Genomic DNA, 12,500 nt, shown 5'->3' on the forward strand with positions numbered 1-12,500 from the left:
TTCCTCCAGCTCTTCCGGGGGAATACTGAGGCTTTCCCAGGCCACCCGAGAGACATAGTCCCTCCAGCGTGTCCTAGGTCTTCCCTGGGGCCCCCTCCCGGTTGGACATGCCCGGAACACCTCCCCAGGGAGGCGTCCAGGCGGCATCCGGAACAGATGCCCGAGCCAGCTCAGCTGACTCCTCTGGTGCCATGTGTACTGATGGACACCCTTATGCTTGAACATGGTGTTTGTTATGGACAAACTGTGACTAGCACAGAAGTCCAATAACAGAACACCACTCGGGTTCAAGTCGGGGGGGCGTTCCTCCCAATCACGCCCCTCCAGGTGTTACTGTCGCTGCCCACGTGAGCGTTGAAGTCCCCCAGTAGAATGACGGAGTCCCCAGTCGGAGCAATTTCTAGCACCCCTCCCGGAGACGTCAAGAAGTTCGGAAACTCTACACTGCCATTTGGCCCATAAGCACAAATAACAGTGAGAGACCTCTCCCCGACCCGAAGGTGCAAAGAAACGATCCTCTCGTTCACCAGGGTGAACTCCAACACATGGCTACTGAGCTGGGGGGCTATGAGCAAGCCCACACCAGCCTGCCACCTCTCACCACGGGCAACTCGAGGAGTTGGGTTCCAGAGCCCAAGCTGTGCATGGAGGCGAGCTCAACTATCTCTAGTCGGTATCTCTCAACCTCCCGCACCAGCTCAGGCTCCTTCCCCCCAGCGAGGTGACATGCCTTGTCCCTAAAGCCAGATTCCTGTCATGTTAATAATATATATGACATTTGTCCAGACAATATTATATGTGTTGCTAATAAAATGCAAAAAATTTACTAGCAGTTTATTTTACATTTTTAATTCTGAATTAATTCTCATTGAATTCCATTCTCTGTGTTTATTTTGTGTTCAGTTGTAGATGTTCCCTCTGTGCTGATTGGTGCTGCTGTTGGAGCTTCAGTAATGATGATACTGTGTGGTATATTCCTGTGGTTAACAGTTCTGTGATCACCTTGCCGTCCACACGCCACCACCGCTAGGAGATGAGGCTGCATCAACTTTATTGTAACTTTTAAGCATTAAATCCTCTAAATACATGCTCATGTTATACATTGTTTGAAAGCTTAGACTCTCAGGATTTTATTAATCCCACACACAAAGCATAATATGATTTATAGCAGTCATAAAAATGTAATAAATTTGATAGTCACCTGAACTAGGCGGCACTAGTTCAGTTTGTTTACTTACCATTAAACTCTTCCCTTTCTTCACTGGCGTAATATTTCCAAAACAAATATTTTTCATAAATCCGCAAGTGTCCAAGAAAATTGAATATTCAAGCCTTTTAATCCAAAACGCTTTGCTCGCCTCACAATAATTATGTTTCTGACCAAAAACTGTAAACAGTCCATTCCTTTTTGGCTCTGACTTCTCATTGGAGGCTTATAAAACTACACTTGATTCAGATTTGTAGTCCAGAGTCTAACGAATCAAACAAGCCCTCTCATGAGCCACTCGTTGCACGTGGTGCAGAGATAGACAGCTAAGCCAATGATGGCTCTCCATTCTATTTGGAACACCCTCCTTTTGATTGACAATTGTTCCCTCCAGTAGCGATTTCATGATCCGGGACCTTTACAGCTCTTCCAAAATTTGATGTTTGCTTGTCAGAGTAAGCATTCCCAAAGGCCAGTATGCTAGGGTGCCAATACTTTTGAAGAATACCCAAACACACACACATAAGCACACACTCACTAACACACACACACACACACAAACATTCACTAACACACACACACACATACACACACACACACACACACACACACACACACACACACACACACACACACACACAAACACTCACTAACACACACACACACATCCACAAACACTCACACACACACAAACACTCATTAACACACACACATATACACACACATATACACACACACACACATACACAAACACTCACACACACGCTATGAATTCATACCCGAATACCTGTGTCGCAATTCACCTTATTGTGCTGAGTGTTTCGATATATCACGTCATTGTTGTGGAACTTTTTTGATTTTGCATATACTGGAGGCTGTGGGAAAACTGAAAGGCCAGTCGGTCCACCAATTTAAACCTATGTCCAGAGTATCACCCTAAAGAAGCTGGCTGAGTTTGAGTTAGATAGCTAGAAAGCTTGCTGAGTTATAAACCTCTAAACCTTATAATGGGTGTCTATGGCAAAAAAGACCACTTTGAGACCCGGTACTGTGAGTACCAGAACTCTTATCACTTAGAAAAGGAACAGCAACAAACTTCAGACCAGGGTCTACACCATAACCGATCTTGGTGCATGTGACTCGAAAGCCCTAGGAGGAGTTTCTCTGGATACATTTTTGTCTCAGAAGAATCAGCAAAACAGAATTTGTATTTAACAGACGGTGTGAGGACAGATGACCTGAGCACTCAGCTGTATCAGTGGGACTTAAATCCATCTGTATACAGCAGTGATCACATCAGTGTCCATGTTGGAGTAGTGCCGGTGTCTCAGTCATCTTACATGAAACCGTGTCTCTCCCCATTAAACACACGCTTTTATCACATAAAGCTCTAAAGTTCTAATGAAAGGCAGACAGACAGACAGATATAAGAGAGACATAAAGACAGAACTGATTAAATTCCCATTTGTTTTATGATCTAATGTTGAATAAATATAAGAAGTTCTTGCTACACTCTCAAAGGATGAGAGAACGAGAGTTTATATGTATTTTAATACAAATGGGGCATTATGTGATCAGCTGAGGGGAGATTTGTGTAGCCTCCATCATCCTGTATGTCTCAGAGGAGGTGATGAGCTGGAGACTCTGTGTGCTGTGGTCCGTGTTAGTGTTTCGTGTCATGTATGTGTTTAGTGTTTAACACATTGTTTAGACTTTGTGTATGTGTTATGATTGTATTTACTCTGTTAAAAACCTCCTGCTTGCTTTGTGCAATTTAAATGGATGAAAGTTAAACATGCTTTTATTGTAGAACATCCCTCAGATGGACTGATGTAGTAATGCACACAAGACATGTCCAGTTGCAGCACAGAGTTATTTCCAATACTAAGTTTTTTCTCTTTGCTATCGTCCCTTTGGGTATAACATGGATATTATGGTACTCTGGATAAGGATTATTGTGTATTATTGCACTACATCATTAAATCTATTTGTGTATGAGAGAGATTTAAAGGTCATATTCCATCAAGGTGACAGTTTTATTACCCCTGGCAGCTGCAATGTCAGCTGTTATGACATCTGTTATTAGTGATATGAAATTATTAAAGGTTAAAGGTTATACCTTTTGGTGTGGTAGACATGTCTTGACTCCAAGTCAAGTCAAGACCTCCCACCACCACCCCCTCTCATTTCAGTGCTTGGTTCCCATAGACAGGTGACAAGTAATTAAAACAAGGAGCTATGTTCTTTTTTTTTAAAAAAAAAAAAGGGGTTTTATGACCCCTCAGAGGAAGCAGTGTTGTAAAAACAAGGACCTATGTTTTTGGCTTGTTCCCGTAGACAGGTGACAAGTAATTAAAACAAGGAGCTATGTTCTTATATTAAATGGGGTTTTATGACCCCTCAGAGGAAGCAGTGTTGTAAAAACAAGGACCTATGTTTTTGGCTTGTTCCCTGTAGACAGGTGACAAGGACCTATGTTCTTTTTTTAAAATGGTGTTTTATGACCCTCAGAGGAAGCAGTGTTGTAAACAAGGACTTAAAAAAGGGTTTGTTTTAACCCCATCAGAGGAAGCAGTATTGTAAACAAGTAAATATGTTTGATTGAATAGATAGAGATAGGTACTTAAAACTCGTGTTTGATCCGGGGGGTGTTTTGCGATAGGTCACCCCTCCCCTAAGGCCGGATGGTTTTCAAATCAAGATTATGACACCCTCCTTTGTGTTAGGAGCATCTCTCAGTCTGATCGTTAGTCAATGGGGGTGCTATCTATAACGTCACACACGCGCATCCTGACCAAACGCGCGTGAGAAGAAAAGTTGATCCGGGGGGGGTGTTTTGCGATAGCTTACCCCTCCTCTAAGGCCGGATGGTTTTCAAATCAAGATTATGACACCCTCCTTTGTGTTAGGAGCATCTCTCAGTCTGATCGTTAGTCAATGGGGGGTGCTATCTATAACGTCACACACGCGCATCCTGAGCGGAAACGTGCACCTGAGCGGAAACACGCGTGAGAAAAAAGGAGCAAACGCCTGAGCGGACACGCCCACACGTGTAGGTAAAAAGTGAGAATTTTCCGAAAATTTGGCTATGACTTCGCGTCTTTGGATTTTTCACAACGGAACAGAACATCTACGATCTTCTAAGCATTGAGAGCACGGCCTTTTCAATAGGTAAGAGTTTATTATTAACTTTATTGTAAATTTATAAGTATTAGAATGCTTATCGTTTGATATTATAACTAGTTGTAGTTGGGTTTATACGTAAAGTCTGTTTTAATTACAGAACAAGGCCAGCCTATCTGACGCAATTGTCTGTGAAAACGTATCAAACAAACGCGACCCTTCCAGGGTAATTTCATTCTGACTCTTTGATCTGTGTTTTTTCTTCAGTCGATTGTTTTATCATATATTACATTATAATCTAAATGTTATCTTTATTTATTTTTAGACAGTTGTATTGAGATTATTTGCCGGCGACGAGTCTTCTACAACGCACGTGCTAGGCCTAAGAACGGGGGAACATCCGGGGTCAAACAATCGCGGCCCTTCCAGGGTAATTTCATTCTGACTCTTAGATCTGTATTTTTTTTTCTTCAGTCGATTGTTTTATCATATATTACATTATAATCTAAATGTTATATTTATTTATTTAATTCATCGTTTATTCATTTTTAGACAGTTGTATTGAGATTATTTCCCGCGACGAGCCTTCTACAACGCACGTGCTAGACCTAAGAACGGGGAACATCCGGGGTCTATCCAAAAGTCGATAGCTGTAGTAACCCCCACAGCTCAGACCAGTTTTACAAACTACGGGTAAGTTACACCATGAAAATATGTATGTTGTAAATCTTTCATTAACCTTATGTGATATTTTAAGTATTTAATTATCCATTATTTTGTATGTGTGACATGTTCAGAAGACACCGGAACAACGTCTGACTCCGATAGTTCAGATTTTTTTGGGTAAGGTCGTTAGCATTCTCTTTTCAATCAACCCTTAAGAATGTAAAACAATCCTCCACACATTTTTCTGTAATCTGTATTTTATTTAGATACCGTCATTGAAGGAGTAAGAAACTACAATCAACCCCCTTGAAGAAAATTCCAACATTGGAGACACTCTCTTCAGGATTTTTTCAGCTAAGGGATAGAATAACTGAAAACTTTGAGCATGTCTACAGTGAGTATGTTCAATCCTTGCATAATACTCTGGAATCCTTAAATTGCTGTGTTATGGTGAATAAAAGAAATGTTAAGACAATATTATTTTAGAAATGGCTCAGAAGCGTTCGAGTAATTCTCCCTCTTCAGAAGCTAAAAAAATTAGAATTGAAAATGACCCTACATCATCACATGATCTCTGCTTTGGTGAAACTTCGAGTTTTTCAAGTAGTCTGTTACAACGTGATCCGTACACAGCCCTGAATCCTTTTTTAACCGATGCAATCAATGAGTTGAATGATAGTTTACGATCGACACTTAGACACGATATTCAGAGCCCCAATCCGGGTTTGACCGATAGTTTAACAGCGACACAAACACAGCTGCCTCATCATGACGTGTTCTTAGAATTGAATCGGAGTCTGTTAACGTTGCAGAATAGTCTAAATGATCAAGATCTACCTGTGCCGTTAAATCCATTTTTAACCGATGCAATCAATGAGTTGAATGATAGTTTACGATCGACACTTAGACACGATATTCAGAGCCCCAATCCGGGGTTGACCGATAATTTAACAGCGACACCAACACAGCTGCCTCATCATGACGTGTTCTTAGAATTGAATCAGAGTCTGTTAACGTTGCAGAATAGTCTAAATGATCAAGATCAACCTGTGCCGTTAAATCCCTTTTTGATAGAAGCTGTAAACCAATTGAACGAAAGTCTTAACTTATCTAACGAACAAAATGTCGTTAATGCAACAACTCCAGTAACCTATCAAGAACCTGCATCTCAACAAGATTTGCTTCATGGTCTTAATCAAAGTCTTATTTTGTTAAATGACAATATCATTAACTTAATCAACCAACCTGTTAATGTTCTGCAAAATCCCGAAACTGATCATGAGTACATTCCTGAAATGGTAAATGATACATCAGTAGACAATGCGTCGCCGCCCACTGGTGAAAATGTACCCTCAGATCACGTAGACAGTGCGCCACCTTCAGTTCAAAATGTACCCTCAGATCACGTAGACAATGCGTCGCCGCCTACGGGTGAAAATGTACCCTCAGATCATGTAGACAATGCGTCGCCGCCCACTGGTGAAAATGTACCCTCAGATCACGTAGACAGTGCGCCACCTTCAGTTCAAAATGTACCCTCAGATCACGTAGACAATGCGTCGCCGCCTACGGGTGAAAATGTACCCTCAGATCATGTAGACAATGCGTCGCCGCCCACTGGTGAAAATGTACCCTCAGATCACGTAGACAGTGCGCCACCTTCAGTTCAAAATGTACCCTCAGATCACGTAGACAATGCGTCGCCGCCTACGGGTGAAAATGTACCCTCAGATCACGTAGACAATGCGTCGCCGCCTACGGGTGAAAATGTACCCTTAGATCACGTAGACAACGCATCGCCGCCACCTTCTGTTGAAAACAATCAAATAGGTCATGGTGTAGATAGTAATATTAGGATAATTAATCGTGACAACTTCAATAACACAGAGATCATAAGAAGAGTGAATTTTTCTTCTATCGCTAACGTCAACAGTTTTGCTGAATTTTATAATTATGTTTTAGAGATTTTAAACAGCGTGATAGAAGTTGCGAATGAAATGATTTCACCTAAGGATTATGTCACCGTTGAAATTAGAGGCGTTACACTCAATGTGTCATCTCACATTCAACTAGTCAATGGAGCCATCGATTTACAGTCTTTTTTGACCATGCTCGAAAATACCATTCAAAGTAATCGTGACATATTTACGGATAATTCGCTTGAACTGGTAGTTCAGATAGTTCGACCACCTCGCGGTGGTATAGGTTGTAGACGGAAAGTTGCTACAATATTCAATTCAGAAGTTGTACAGAAGAAGATGCGACACTTGTATATTTTTTACAATAAAGACAACATGTGTTTTGCATTATGCGTTACACAGCTTTTAAATCGTGATAAAAGCGATTTTCAAAATGAAAAAATTGCATTGTATGAGGTTGTGTAGATCAAAATATTGTTTCGATAGTCACAAAGCGTTGCGCCAGTCAGAAGGAGGTGAATTTTCTCAGTGCAATAGAGGATTCTACTGCAGCAAGTGTAATAGGGTGTACCGCGACCCATTTGGTCTGAACGTCACGTTTGCCCTGAGAGTTTGTGTCAGTTCTGTGGTGAAAAACTTGATACAGATTGTGAACACAGGTGTTTTATACAGCCTTTAAAGAGGGAAAAGTCTAATGAGAGATACATCTTTTATGACTTTGAAACTAGACAGGAAACGAGTACTCATATAGCTAATTTCTTATGCTGTATTAATTACCGTGGTCAGACATGGGTGTTTTCAGGTGACACATGCGTTGCAGCGTTTTTTAGACATTTCCGCTGTAGGAGATTCAGAGGTTATACCTTTATCGCGCATAATGCTAGAGGGTTTGATTCATACCTTTTGCTAAACCATTTAGTGAAAGAAGGAATCACGCCCAAGATTATTGCACAAGGCGGAAAGATACTGTGTTTCACCGATACCGATTTCAACCAGAAATACATCGATAGCCTGTCTTTCTTACCCATGAAGCTTAGCAATCTTCCTAAGGCCATGGGGTTCTCAGAAAAAAGAAAGGTTATTTTCTCATTTCTGGAACACGTTAGAAAATCAAAACTATGTAGGACCGTACCCCGAACCTCGGTTTTATGGTGTGGATGACATGATGTCCAAAGACAGGGAGGATTTTTTCAAGTGGTATGCGACGGTGTCTGACAAAGTTTTTGATTTCAAGAAAGAGATGACTGAATACTGTGTAAATGACGTAGACATTTTGAGAAAAGGTTGTATAGCTTTCAGAAATATCCGTAAATATATCACGATTACTTTGAATGGTATTTTTCGAGCATGGTCAAAAAAGACTGTAAATCGATGGCTCCATTGACTAGTTGAATGTGAGATGACACATTGAGTGTAACGCCTCTAATTTCAACGGTGACATAATCCTTAGGTGAAATCATTTCATTCGCAACTTCTATCACGCTGTTTAAAATCTCTAAAACATAATTATAAAATTCAGCAAAACTGTTGACGTTAGCGATAGAAGAAAAATTCACTCTTCTTATGATCTCTGTGTTATTGAAGTTGTCACGATTAATTATCCTAATATTACTATCTACACCATGACCTATTTGATTGTTTTCAACAGAAGGTGGCGGCGATGCGTTGTCTACGTGATCTAAGGGTACATTTTCACCCGTAGGCGGCGACGCATTGTCTACGTGATCTGAGGGTACATTTTCACCCGTAGGCGGCGACGCATTGTCTACGTGATCTGAGGGTACATTTTGAACTGAAGGTGGCGCACTGTCTACGTGATCTGAGGGTACATTTTCACCAGTGGGCGGCGACGCATTGTCTACATGATCTGAGGGTACATTTTCACCCGTAGGCGGCGACGCATTGTCTACGTGATCTGAGGGTACATTTTGAACTGAAGGTGGCGCACTGTCTACGTGATCTGAGGGTACATTTTCACCAGTGGGCGGCGACGCATTGTCTACATGATCTGAGGGTACATTTTCACCCGTAGGCGGCGACGCATTGTCTACGTGATCTGAGGGTACATTTTGAACTGAAGGTGGCGCACTGTCTACGTGATCTGAGGGTACATTTTCACCAGTGGGCGGCGACGCATTGTCTACTGATGTATCATTTACCATTTCAGGAATGTACTCATGATCAGTTTCGGGATTTTGCAGAACATTAACAGGTTGGTTGATTAAGTTAATGATATTGTCATTTAACAAAATAAGACTTTGATTAAGACCATGAAGCAAATCTTGTTGAGATGCAGGTTCTTGATAGGTTACTGGAGTTGTTGCATTAACGACATTTTGTTCGTTAGATAAGTTAAGACTTTCGTTCAATTGGTTTACAGCTTCTATCAAAAAGGGATTTAACGGCACAGGTTGATCTTGATCATTTAGACTATTCTGCAACGTTAACAGACTCTGATTCAATTCTAAGAACACGTCATGATGAGGCAGCTGTGTTGGTGTCGCTGTTAAATTATCGGTCAACCCCGGATTGGGGCTCTGAATATCGTGTCTAAGTGTCGATCGTAAACTATCATTCAACTCATTGATTGCATCGGTTAAAAATGGATTTAACGGCACAGGTAGATCTTGATCATTTAGACTATTCTGCAACGTTAACAGACTCCGATTCAATTCTAAGAACACGTCATGATGAGGCAGCTGTGTTTGTGTCGCTGTTAAACTATCGGTCAAACCCGGATTGGGGCTCTGAATATCGTGTCTAAGTGTCGATCGTAAACTATCATTCAACTCATTGATTGCATCGGTTAAAAAAGGATTCAGGGCTGTGTACGGATCACGTTGTAACAGACTACTTGAAAAACTCGAAAGTTTCACCAAAGCAGAGATCATGTGATGATGTAGGGTCATTTTCAATTCTAATTTTTTTAGCTTCTGAAGAGGGAGAATTACTCGAACGCTTCTGAGCCATTTCTAAAATAATATTGTCTTAACATTTCTTTTATTCACCATAACACAGCAATTTAAGGATTCCAGAGTATTATGCAAGGATTGAACATACTCACTGTAGACATGCTCAAAGTTTTCAGTTATTCTATCCCTTAGCTGAAAAAATCCTGAAGAGAGTGTCTCCAATGTTGGAATTTTCTTCAAGGGGGTTGATTGTAGTTTCTTACTCCTTCAATGACGGTATCTAAATAAAATACAGATTACAGAAAAATGTGTGGAGGATTGTTTTACATTCTTAAGGGTTGATTGAAAAGAGAATGCTAACGACCTTACCCAAAAAAATCTGAACTATCGGAGTCAGACGTTGTTCCGGTGTCTTCTGAACATGTCACACATACAAAATAATGGATAATTAAATACTTAAAATATCACATAAGGTTAATGAAAGATTTACAACATACATATTTTCATGGTGTAACTTACCCGTAGTTTGTAAAACTGGTCTGAGCTGTGGGGGTTACTACAGCTATCGACTTTTGGATAGACCCCGGATGTTCCCCGTTCTTAGGTCTAGCACGTGCGTTGTAGAAGGCTCGTCGCGGGAAATAATCTCAATACAACTGTCTAAAAATGAATAAACGATGAATTAAATAAATAAATATAACATTTAGATTATAATGTAATATATGATAAAACAATCGACTGAAGAAAAAAAAATACAGATCTAAGAGTCAGAATGAAATTACCCTGGAAGGGCCACGATTGTTTGACCCCGGATGTTCCCCCGTTCTTAGGCCTAGCACGTGCGTTGTAGAAGACTCGTCGCCGGCAAATAATCTCAATACAACTGTCTAAAAATAAATAAAGATAACATTTAGATTATAATGTAATATATGATAAAACAATCGACTGAAGAAAAAACACAGATCAAAGAGTCAGAATGAAATTACCCTGGAAGGGTCGCGTTTGTTTGATACGTTTTCACAGACAATTGCGTCAGATAGGCTGGCCTTGTTCTGTAATTAAAACAGACTTTACGTATAAACCCAACTACAACTAGTTATAATATCAAACGATAAGCATTCTAATACTTATAAATTTACAATAAAGTTAATAATAAACTCTTACCTATTGAAAAGGCCGTGCTCTCAATGCTTAGAAGATCGTAGATGTTCTGTTCCGTTGTGAAAAATCCAAAGACGCGAAGTCATAGCCAAATTTTCGGAAAATTCTCACTTTTTACCTACACGTGTGGGCGTGTCCGCTCAGGTGCACGTTTCCGCTCAGGATGCGCGTGTGTGACGTTATAGATAGCACCCCCATTGACTAACGATCAGACTGAGAGATGCTCCTAACACAAAGGAGGGTGTCATAATCTTGATTTGAAAACCATCCGGCCTTAGGGGAGGGGTGACCTATCGCAAAACACCCCCCCGGATCAAACACGAGTTTTAAGTACCTATCTCTATCTATTCAATCAAACATATTTACTTGTTTACAATACTGCTTCCTCTGATGGGGTTAAAACAAACCCTTTTTTAAAAAAAAAAAGTCCTTGTTTACAACACTGCTTCCTCTGAGGGTCATAAAACACCATTTTAAAAAAAAGAACATAGGTCCTTGTCACCTGTCTACGGGAACAAGCCAAAAACATAGGTCCTTGTTTTTACAACACTGCTTCCTCTGAGGGGTCATAAAACCCCATTTTATATATAAGAACATAGCTCCTTGTTTTAATTACTTGTCACCTGTCTATGGGAACAAGCCAAAAACATAGGTCCTTGTTTTTACAACACTGCTTCCTCTGAGGGGTCATAAAACCCCATTTTTTTAAAAAAAAAGAACATAGCTCCTTATTTTAATTACTTGTCACCTGTCTATGGGAACCAAGCACTGAAATGAGAGGGGGTGGTGGTGGGAGGTCTTGACTTGACTTGGAGTCAAGACATGTCTACCACACCAAAAGGTATAACCTTTAACCTTTAATAATTTCATATCACTAATAACAGATGTCATAACAGCTGACATTGCAGCTGCCAGGGGTAATAAAACTGTCACCTTGATGGAATATGACCTTTAAATCTCTCTTGTATGTTCTCTAGGTGAACTTTCCTGAACCCAGAGATAAAATCAGCATCGTTTGTTTTCTGTTTTTTGTTTGTTACAGTAATTAATGTGTGACCTAATAATAAATGTGTTAAACTGAATCAGTTTGGTGTCATTCTGTAATGCAGTCGCAGCTCTTACTGGTTCTTAGTCTCGAGACATGTCATTACTAGCTGAAATCGATCCTCTGCCTGCTCACTCCACCATATGCTGGTGACTGCATGAATAACCAACTAAATAAACCAAAATAAACCAAAATGTTCATCAAAAATATTTATTTATTATTTTTTTAGTATTTAAGTTATGGTTAATTATGTTACCAAATATAGCACAACTTAAATAATTAAACTTAAATAAGCCCAATAAATGTAAATTATACATTTATTAAGGACTTTGTTTTAAAGCTGTCTAATAATGAATACTTTGGGAGATTTGTTTAAGTGTAATATCACTCCTAAAACCAGTTTATCTCATCAATAGCATAGAATAATTTATTGTCATTGTACAATGAAATGAAGGCTCACATTTAAA

The 12,500-nt window shown here is 40.0% G+C and overlaps 1 protein-coding gene, 4 long non-coding RNA genes and 2 pseudogenes across 9 annotated transcripts in view; 3 read left to right on the top strand and 4 right to left on the bottom strand.

Moving 5' to 3' along the window:
- Nucleotides 1-12,500, bottom strand: part of LOC113650187 (B-cell receptor CD22-like) — a 1,781,460-nt gene that overhangs the window by 1,457,609 nt on the left and 311,351 nt on the right. The window lies entirely within an intron of this gene.
- The window catches only part of LOC113663456, a 644,552-nt pseudogene that overhangs the window by 484,700 nt on the left and 147,352 nt on the right, over nt 1-12,500 (bottom strand).
- The window catches only part of LOC113650183, a 410,150-nt pseudogene that overhangs the window by 7,999 nt on the left and 389,651 nt on the right, over nt 1-12,500 (top strand).
- Nucleotides 3,754-4,936, top strand: LOC113660571. 2 transcript variants are annotated; one of them, XR_007138635.1, is made up of 4 exons: nt 3,754-4,378; nt 4,491-4,556; nt 4,656-4,760; nt 4,883-4,936. It is a non-coding gene; the product is annotated as an uncharacterized LOC113660571 (long non-coding RNA). The 2 variants fall into 2 exon arrangements; XR_007138636.1 differs by lacking the exon at nt 3,754-4,378 and having other exon boundaries at nt 4,427-4,556.
- Nucleotides 4,938-5,580, top strand: LOC113649279. Its single transcript, XR_007138644.1, has 3 exons — nt 4,938-5,023; nt 5,128-5,173; nt 5,263-5,580. It is a non-coding gene; the product is annotated as an uncharacterized LOC113649279 (long non-coding RNA).
- Nucleotides 9,794-10,432, bottom strand: LOC125139610. The gene is made up of 3 exons (XR_007138646.1): nt 10,347-10,432; nt 10,197-10,242; nt 9,794-10,107 (listed from the first exon to the last, which is right to left on the bottom strand). It is a non-coding gene; the product is annotated as an uncharacterized LOC125139610 (long non-coding RNA).
- LOC125139605 lies at nt 10,611-11,127 on the bottom strand. Its single transcript, XR_007138640.1, has 3 exons — nt 10,992-11,127; nt 10,814-10,879; nt 10,611-10,714 (listed from the first exon to the last, which is right to left on the bottom strand). It is a non-coding gene; the product is annotated as an uncharacterized LOC125139605 (long non-coding RNA).

Source organism: Tachysurus fulvidraco, chromosome 19 (assembly GCF_022655615.1).
Source record: "Tachysurus fulvidraco isolate hzauxx_2018 chromosome 19, HZAU_PFXX_2.0, whole genome shotgun sequence".
NCBI classification, from domain to species: domain Eukaryota; kingdom Metazoa; phylum Chordata; class Actinopteri; order Siluriformes; family Bagridae; genus Tachysurus; species Tachysurus fulvidraco.